We start from the raw sequence: 10,642 nt of genomic DNA, 5'->3' as shown, positions 1-10,642 counted from the left end.
AAATTAAAGTGTTACTAAACCAAGGACCCTGCATTCACTATATCTGGTCTCCCACAGTACACACAACATGGAACCTTTATGTAGGCTAACCCCCCTCCAGTCCATCATGAATACTGCTGCCAGGCTAATCCACCTTATCGACCATTCAGTGTCTGCTACCCCTCTCTGCCAATGCCTCCACTGGCTTCCACTCGCCCAATGAATATAATTCAAAATACTAACAACTTACAAAGCCATCCACAATTCTGCCCCCAGCTACATTACCTACCTGGTCTCAAAATATCAACCAAATCGCTCTCTTTCATCCTCCCAAGATCTTCTGCTCTCTAGTTCCCATGCCACCTTCTCCCATGTTCACCTCCAGGACTTCTCCCGAGCTTCTCCTATTCATTGGAACTCCCTACCCAAATCTGTCCGGCTATCTCCTAATCTAAGGAGCTGTCACAGGCTCTCAAAAAGAGATCAGGAAAGAAGAATGTAGCAACCGAGTGCATGTACTCCTGCACTGAACTGTAGACTCCCTGCTATTGTTGTCCCCACATGGATTAGAGAAATGCAGGCCTTGCTGCCCTCAATGGACCAGGGATATCCAAAAGAAACTGTGTGTGAAAGATAATGCACTAGGCCTGTGCGCCCTCTTTTTTATCTTTCACACACAGTCTCAAAAAGAGAGCCCAACTATGCCTGTTCTTTCCACCAAACCCCACCATTCATAAAAGCCATTACTACAACTTCTATGAATGAAACAGGATCTACGAATGGAGGGGCATATCTTTCAATCATCTGCCTTTCCTCCATTCATAGACCACTTTCCGTTCATAGAAGCTGTATTATGGCTGTGGGTGCAATGTCAAGTTCTTGCAGAGAAGTCCTACATTTTTCTGCCCATGTGTCAAGGTCCTACCTTTCCTCAGGGCTTGTGCTGCTCCATGTGCTGGCATTCATCTTAGGTGTCTGCAAAGCATTGTGGGATCCTTTATGCTTTCAGCCTCTGCGGCTCCTCCCCCAGGAGGTGGCGGCTTATCACATATAAGTCTGCTGTTTGTAGCTGTCCATTGCATTCGTGTCCTGTCTGTTGCGCAGCAGCAAGCTCCCGTTTAGTTTCTCATTGCTCTCCTGGATACCGACTCGGCTTTGGCAAGACTCCTTCCTGGCTTCTGACCTCGGCTCTGGTGATCATCCTTCCTGGCTTCTGACCTCGGCTCTGGCGATCATCCTTCCTGGCTTCTGACCTCGGCTCTGGCGACCATCCTTCCTGGCTACTGTCCTACCAAGTCATCCACTGTTGCTGTTGGACTTGCGTAGACTCTGTCTTGTTTTTGTATAATAAACCTACCTTTAATTGCACCTCGTGTGTCTGGCTCCTCGCTCCTTGACACCATGCCTCTGTACAGGCTTTCTGTTTGAAAACTGCAGAGCTTGTGAATGAACTACAAGGGCCCATCAGTGCCCTCGCACTTCATTGAGAAATATAAGCCGTCTGCTGCTATGGCAGATGGAACTTGCAGTTTCTTCATTCACAGCTGCTGTCCCTCACAGCTGCATCGATTTTGAAATATGACCACAGGGGCAGGGAAAGGATCCCCCCGGCCACTGTTATGGAGGGCAGGAACAAGAGCATGTTACACCCTAAATATGGGTGTAAAGTGTAACATGCTCCAACAGGTGACCTTAGCCTTTAGCCCCGGTTCACATATATGCGGCCGTGTGAGCCACGTTTGTGCGGACACGTTTAGCCCATTCATTTGAATGGACTCCTGTGCCCCCTGCACTTCTTCTGAAAACGCAGCCCACACGGATTTTCATGCGGATCCGCAGTGGCACCACCCGCACAGATGTGAACCTAGTCTAAATGTTTGGCATCATTGTCTTGCTGCCTTCTTTTGCCACTATCCCACAAAACTGCCGGGACTGGTGAAGCAAACAGCAACCAGTCATGGCCAAAAATATTGGCACCCCTGCATTTCTGTCAGATAATGCACCACTTCACCAAGAAAATTGTTGCAATTACAAATGTTTAGGTATTCTCATGTTTATTTCTTTTGTTTGCATTGGCATGACACAAAAAAGGAGAGAAACAAAAAGCCAAATCTGACACTTTCCACACAAAACTCCAAAAATGGATTGAGCAAAATGATTGGTACCGTCTCAAACTTGTAAGAAATAATTGCATTCCAAGTTTGTGATGCTCCTGTAATTTGTAATTAAACTCACCTGTATCAATTAACAGGTGCTGACAAAATCACACCAGCAACCAGTTAAAATGGTGAAAAAATGACTCCACGTTTCTGTCGTGTTTCTAAGTGTGCCACATGGAGCATGGAGAAGAGAAAGAGCAGCAAAGAATTGTCCGAGGATTTGAGAACAGAAATTTGGTGAAAAGCATGGACAATCTCAAGGTTACAAGTCCATCTCCAGAGATCTTAATATTCCTGTGTTCACTGTGCACAACATTGTCAAAAAGTTTACAGCCTGTGGCACTGTAGCTAATCTCCCTGGACGTGGATGATAAAGAACAATTTATCAAAGATTATAACAAAAGATTAAACAAAAATTATATATATAAGCTAACGATATATAGCCTATATCACCGCACCAAAAATGTGAAATAATTTATATCAATAACATAATATAACTCAAACTGTGACTGGAGCTGCTATTTTAACCTCCCTAGCGTTATGATTATGTCCATATTTCTGTGCTCAAAGCGGTACTTTTTTTTGCATGGAAATATGTTTTTTTTTTATTGTAGGCCTGTAATTTTTAGGAATAACTCACTGAAATCTGTCCGAACAAGAGTCTAGTAAACATCCCGGGTAGGATAAAACTTGAAACACAAAATCGTAAATTATAATATAATAAATATTCATAAAAAATAATAATATAATAATAATAAATTTAATTCAATAATATAATCAAACCAAAAACACTGAAATTTGAAATATAGCGCCAAGTTCGCACATCACTGAGCAAAGTCGCAAAATCGTTTTCAGTGTCTGATGACGAATTTCCCCACGAATCATTATCACTCAATTCTGCAAGTGATTCTAATTTACTATCGCTGTTCTCTAGCTGGTCTAAAACCGCCTTTGACCTAAAGGGACGCTTTTTGGGCGCCATGGACGTTTCTCAGTTTCCAGGCAGAAAGAACAGTAAAAATGCAGGCAGGGCACAGGACAAAGCACTCGGGACAAAATGTATGTGAAATGGTTTGATACAGTAATGTTTTACTATGTGATTTTAGTGTATTGAGTGAATGTCACTTCACATTTTTAAATTTCCTGCCGTTCCGTCCCCGTACGTCCTGACGTTGCAGGGAACGGAACCCAGAAGAGAGATGCCGGCATCTGCCGGAGGACATTGCCGGGGGCACTGCAGGAGGGACATCGCGGGAGCGCAGGACAAGGTAAGTGAAGAAGAGATCCCGGAGCAGCACTGCAGGGTATTCCCGAGTGTAGCTCGGGGTTACCGCTTGTGGTGCTGAAACTTTACCCCGAGCTACACTCAGGAATACCGCCAGAGAGGTTAACATAAAATGTGCTCATCAGAGTGCCCCTAAACATAAAATAAGGGGCACTCTGATGGGCACATTTATTTTAAGGGGCACTCTGATGGGTACATTTTATGTTAGGGGCACTCTGATGGGCACATTCTATGTTGTGCCCATCAGCTTGCCCCTTAACATTCAATGTGCCTATCAGAGTGCCCCTGTAAGACTACACCCTACCTTGAGGGTAGACAGGAGCTGTGCCAAGATCCTTGCTGGACGCTTGAGTACTGGCAGGGAGCGGGAGCGACAGTGAGCTGAAAGGGGCAGGGCGCACACATGATGTCATGTTGCTGTAACACCCGCCCTGCTCAGCGGCAGATCTGTCATTGTGGGCTGGTGGTCCAGGCAGCAGCACTGCTGGGGCGGTTTGCGGACTGCGGTCTGTCATTTAGTGACCACTGCTGTAAAGCATTGTACCCACGATTGGCAGATCACAGGTGCAATGTCAGGCTCCTTCAGACTGCCAGTGTAGCTGTCTGCCTGTAGCACAAATACGGGCAGGCAGTTAATTCAGTCCAGGAAGAATCGAGGAATAACAAAGATGCTGGCCAGCACCCTCATAGTTTAAGAACTACAAACCGTCAGCCGCAAGGGTTGTTGGTACTTGTAGTCTATTCATTCATAGATCAAATGGTGACAGTGGGTGCAGGGAGAAGATCCCTGGCCCAGTGTCACAGCAGGGGGATGGGGGAATGGGAATCGGGGGGAGCTGCAGGAACTGGAATATTTAAAAACTGGTGGAACATGTAATGTATTCCTGAAGGTAAACTTATCATTTAAAGCACAAATCCAGGATATTATCAACATCCCCCCCAAACTAAAGCCTGGTATGAAAAAAAAAAACAACAACTATCCGAATGCTAATTTTACTTACCAAAAGCCGTAGTCATGTGACAATCTTTTTCTGTTTGCTTCCTGGAATCCATCTTCAGGTGTCCACATCACTGCCTGAGTGATGTGGACACCCCTAAATGGTGGAGGTGACACTTCCAGCAGCCAGGTCCTCTCTCTCATAGGCTCCAGAGAACTCACAGGGGTGGGGAGGGGGACCAGAATCCAAGAAAATAACAAGCAGGGAAAGATGTATGCTCCTCAGGGAAGGAAATTAGCTTGGCTCATTAAGGAAACTATGACTTTGAGCCATTACACTGCAGGATGGCTTAGGAAGTGGTGTTTGGAATCAAGACTGAGGAGTAAGATAACTGATCCACAATGGGCTATTTAAATGTAATGTTTGCCTGAAGTCGGGCTTTAATTTAATTCCATGCTAATATAATACATAAAGTGACTACAAGCTGCTGGGCATGGCAGTAATATAGTCATAGGCTGTTTATATTCAAGCTACGCAATGATCCTCAATGGTTTCAACACTCAACAAGGGAAAACACGAGCAACAAGCCTGGCTGGGTAACAGTGCCAGCTGTAGGGAACAGTTGCACAAGCCACTGTCAGTGCAGCTGAGCATGTAGGCCTCACTGCTCTTGGAGACTTCTGTTTCAATAAAGGACTTGTCATCTGCAGACCAGAGTCTTTGCCAAATCATGCAAAAGCTCTTCGTTCTTCAAACGGGAGAACATGTTATGTAAGAGGAACAGCTTTCACAGTAACTTCCAGCTAGAAATCCACATGGATTGATTTTTCACCGGGGCGACAAGTGCTGTGAAGCAGTAAATGTGCCGAATGTGCATACGGAGCCTGTTCCGGATTTTATGTTAGAAAAAGACTATCTACTTCACACGTAACAATCAATATACAAACTTGCACAATTAAACCGGAGCATGTCACAAAACCCGCTCAGTGTCAAGACAAGTAATCCGCACACACGTAACAAAAAAACTATAAAAGAAGTGTAGGTTTTAAAAGGGAAAGTATAGTGGATTTTCAGTGCACACGTTCTAGGTGGTTGCAGAATTTATCTTAACCATTAACATACAGCCCTGTATATACCCCTCAAATATCGCGCCATGTTTTAACGCTTTGATAGCTGACTATCAACACTGGACATGCAACACCGTACCAAATGAATTTTATAGCATTATTATACGCCTATATTATATCCTAGATTGTAAGCTCGAAAGAGCAGGGCCCTTGACCCCCTCGTGTTTTGTTTTGTTACTGTATTGTTTCATGTACTGTCCCCCACTTTAATGTACAGCGCTGAGCAAACCTTTTAGCACTATATAAATACTGTATAATAATAATAATTTTTAAGATAGAGTTTCTTTGGTGGTATGTAATAACTACTGGAATTTTAATTTTGACTTTACTAAAAGATACCAGTTTGGGTTTGCTTACATTTACCTTTAATTTCTTTACATTTAAAAAATGATCCCACAATCATTGGGTAGTGGCACTTAAACCACTAGCCCACCAGGGCAATTTTTGAGTTTTTTGCACACGATAAAATCTGCATTTTTTCAACTACTTGCCGACCGCAGATAGCCGAATGACGGCTGCACTGCGGCCGGCCAGTTCTGGGTGGACGTCATATGACGTCCTCCCAGAACGCGCACTCCTGTGCGCCCCTGGGGGCGCGCACCCGGCGATCTCCATGATTGCTGTGTCCTACGGACGCAGCTGATCACGTGACGTGGTAAAAGGCCAATCACAGCGGCCTTTTACCACGTGATCAGCCGTGTCCAATGACACGCTGATCACCGGGAAATGCAAATGCCGGTTCTCGGCTGCACTTTCCTCACGCTGTCAGATCGTGAGGAAAGTACTGCCAAAAACCGGCAGTTGTCAGAGCGGGGATCGGCACCGATCATCAGGGTCACTGATCATCAGTGCCCAGCAGTGCCACACACAAGGTCCGCCCACCTGTGCCCAGCAATGCACCCACCTGTGCCCAGCAGTGCGCCCACCTGTGCCACCCAGCAGTGTCACATGTGCCCAGAAGTGCCACCCACCTGTGCCCACCAGTGCCACCCACCTGTGCCCATCAGTGCAGCCCAGCAGTGCTGCCAGTCAGTGCCACCAGTCAGTGCCCAGCGGTCCTGCCAGTCAGTGCCACCTATCAGTGCTATCAGTACCCATTATCAGTGTCGCCTATCAGTGCCACCAATCAGTGCTGCATATCAGTGCCACCTATCCGTGACACCTCATTAGTGCTGCCTATCAGTGCCACCTATCAGTGCCCTTCAGTGCTGCCTATCAGTGCCCATCAGTGCTGCCTCATCAACGCACATCAGTGAAGGAGAAAAATTACCTGTTTGAAAAATGTTATAATAGAAACAAAGAAATTTTTTTTTTTCAAATTTTTTTGCACTTTTTTTGCTTATAGCACAAAAAGTAAAAGTGCCCAGCAGCGATTAAATACCACCAAAAAAAGCACTATTTGTGAGAAAAAATTATAAAAATTTAATATCGGTACAATCTTGCACGACCGCGCAATTGTCAAAGTGCGACAGCGCTGAAAGCTGAAAATTGGCCTGGTAAATACGGGGGTATAAGTGCCCGGTAGGCAAGTGGTTAATTAAAATACTGTAACCCCCCCAAAGCACATACTTTCTGAAATCAGAGACCCTAGAGGATAGAATGGTGGTACTTGCAATTTTTTATGTTGAAAAATATACTAAAATTAATTTTAGTGCAAACATACACAATAGTATACCCAATATTTTTGTAAAATATGAAAGACTGGGTTGTGTCAAGTATATAGATACCCTGTCAAGTTTAAAGGTGAGCACAAGCATCAAATCACAAAAAAAACATGAAACCCCAAATTCTTCATAGGCAACAGTTTAAAAGCCTTTACTAGGTTATCAGTTTAGAGAACCATGAATTATGGCCATAGAATTATTGATTGTGACAATACCTCATATGTGATGTTTACATACACATGCGTATCCTACTCTGCAGGTGTGTAGGGAGGTGCTAAAAAAATGTAATTATTTTTATTTGTTTTATATAATTTTTTTCATACATTTAATTTTTTTAGAACTTTATTTCTATCACATAGGAGCTAACAAGCCCCCAATGTGATAGCATGGACAGGTGACAGATGTGCTTTATGGAGAAATCTGGTTCAATGCAGCTATTTGAACACAGATCATGCTGGAACAGCAGCGTCCTCGACCACACTAGCTGAGGAATGACAGCTGTGATCCTGGAAGTGACATAATACATGTTGCTTTGGGGGTCATTAGTTGCAGGAGGGATCAGGAAATGGATGGTCCTCAAGTTCCTTCTGATTTCACTGACCAAGGGGTTTCCTGTGGTCCCAGTCTTCCTGAGGAACAGAAGAGCCTGGGAACTACTGCTGGTGGTACCAGCAGGGGCCCACATTGAGAGCCCCATAAAAGTGATCGGGAGGATCTAGAGATGCCTGGATCAGAAAGCCCTTCGCAGCCTCAAAAAGCGGGTACTAAGTTCACAGCTGCTGCAGCAGCCATAAGCTTGGATTAACCACTTGCCTACCATACAATTTATAAACATACCTTCTTAGAAAGTGGTTAAGGCCCCATCCCCCACGTTGCTGATCTTCCTGCATTGTTTACAAACATGTAACCCATTCACAATGGGAGAGGGGAGCTTACCCATTATGAATGATCTTTTTGTAAACATTACTAATGGTTACACTAGTAGGTACAATGCACCAGTTTCTGTGCATTGAGGTAAAGTGTACATTAATGTGCCTTAGTGCAAAACATCTCACCATTGCCACACCCACACACCTTCAATGCACATGCATTACAGTGCAAACTAAGCAATCGGGGGAAAAGACCTTAGTAAGAGAGGTGACCAAGGACCCAATGGTCACTCTGACTGAGCTCCCGAGATTCTGTGTGGAGATTGGACAAAGCTCCAGAAGAACAACCATTACTGCAGCTCTGCACTGATCTGGGCTTTATGGCAGAGTGGCTAAATGGGAACCTCTCCTAACTAAAACCCTTCTCCCCTGATTACCCTGTTTGGCCGGGGCAACCAGCTCTTGGAAGAGTCCTGGTTGTGCCAAACTTCTTCCATTTGAGAATTATGGAGGCCACTGTGCTCTTGAGAACCTTCAGTGCAGCAGAATTATTTTGTAGCCTTCCCCAGATCTGTGCCTTAATCCTGTCTCTGAGCTCTGCAGGCAGTTCATTTGACCTCATGTCTTTTGTTCTGATACACTTTGCATTGTCAGCTGTGAGGCCTTTTATAGAGAGGTGTGTGCCTTTCCAAATCACGTCTAATCAATTTAATTTACCGCAGGAGGACTCCAATCAAGGTGTAGAAATATCTCAGCAACTATCAAGAGACATGGGAGGCATCTGAGCTAAATTCCAAGTATTGTTGCAAAGGGTCTGAATACTTGCGTGATGCTTCAGATTTTATTTTGAATACAATCACAGACATTTCTAAAATTCTGTTTTTACTTTGTCATTATGGAGTACCAAGTGTAGATTAATGAGAAAAAAAATGAATTTAAACAACTGTAGTATTAGGCTTCAACGTAACAACATTGAAAAAATGAAGGGGATTCTAATACTTTCTGAATGCAGTGTGAGTGTGTGAATGTGTAATATATATATATACATACATATACAGTTGCAAGAAAAAGTATGTGAACCCCTTGGGATTACGTGGAGTTTTGCATGAATTGGGCATAAAATGTGCTCTGAACGTCATCTAAGTCACAACAATAGAAGAACACAGTCTGCTGAACAGAATACTACACAAACATTAGATGTTGCCATGGTTTAATTGCACATAACATGTAAACATTCACAGTGCAGGGAGGAAAAAGTATGTGAGGCCCTAGCTTAATGACTTCTCCCAGAGCTAATTGGAGCCAGGAGTGAGCCAACCTTGACTCCAATCAGTGTGATGATATTGGATGTGTTGCTGACAGCTGTCCTGCCCTTAAAAAACACACACCTGTTTCGGGTTTACTGGTTTCAAGAAGCACTGTCTGATGTGAACCATGCCTCACAGAAAAGAGCTCTCAGAAGATCTACGATCAAGAATCGTTGACTTGCATGAAGCTGGAAAGGGTTACAAAAGTATCTCCAAAAGCCTTGATGTTCATGTGTCCACGGTAAGACAGACTGTCTACAAATGGAGAAAGTTTAGCACTGTTGCTACTCTCCCTAGGCATGGTCGTCCTGTAAAAATGACTGCAAGAGCACAGCGCAGAATGCTGCATGAGGTAAAGAAGAATCCCCGAGTGTCAGCTAAAGACCTACAGAAATCTCTGGCACATGCTAACATTTTTGTTGACACATCTACAATAAGGAAAACATTAAACAAGAATGGAGTACATGGGAGGACACCACAGAGGAAGCCAAAAAGAATATTGCAGCACGTTTGAAGTTTGCAAAAGAGCACCTGGATGTTCCACAGCAGACAGATGAAACCAAGATTGAGTTGTTTGGGAAGAACACACAACACTATGTGTGGAGAAAAAAAGGCACAGCACACCAACATCAAAACCTCATCCCCACTGTAAAACATGGCGGAGGGAGCATCATGCTTTGGGGCTGCTTTGCTGCCTCAGGGCCTGGACGGATTGTTGTCATTGATGGGAAAATGAATTCCAGAGTTTATCAAGACATTTTGCAGGAAAACGTACGACCATCTGTCCGCCAACTGAAGCTCCGCAGAGGATGGGTGATGCAACAGGACAATGACCCACAGCATACAAGTAATTCAACAAAACAATGGCTGCAACAGCACAGAATACGCCTTCTGGAGTGTCCCAGTCAGAGTCCTGACCTCAACCCGATTGAAATGCTGTGGCATGACCTTAAGAGAGCGATTCACACCAGACATCAAAAGAACATTGCTACACTGAAACCGTTTTGTGAAGAGGAGTGGTCCAAAATTACTCCAGATCGTTGTGCAGGTCTGATCTGCAACTACAGGAAACGTTTGGTTGAGGTTATTGCTGCCAAAAAGGAGGGTCAACCAGTTATTAAGTCCAAAGGTTCACATACTTTTTCCTCCCTGCACTGTGAATGTTTACATGTTATGTGCAATTAAACCATGGCAACATCTAATATTTGTGTAGTATTATGTTCAGCAGACTGTGTTCTTCTATTGTTGTGACTTAGATGACGTTCAGAGCACATTTTATGCCCAATTCATGCAAAACTCCACGTAATCCCAAGG

Source organism: Staurois parvus, unplaced genomic scaffold (genome assembly GCF_062004578.1).
Source record: "Staurois parvus isolate SC_StPar_1 unplaced genomic scaffold, SC_StPar_1.0 ptg000607l, whole genome shotgun sequence".
In the NCBI taxonomy this organism is placed as follows: Eukaryota; Metazoa; Chordata; class Amphibia; order Anura; family Ranidae; genus Staurois; species Staurois parvus.
This window is presented reverse-complemented; position numbering follows the sequence as displayed.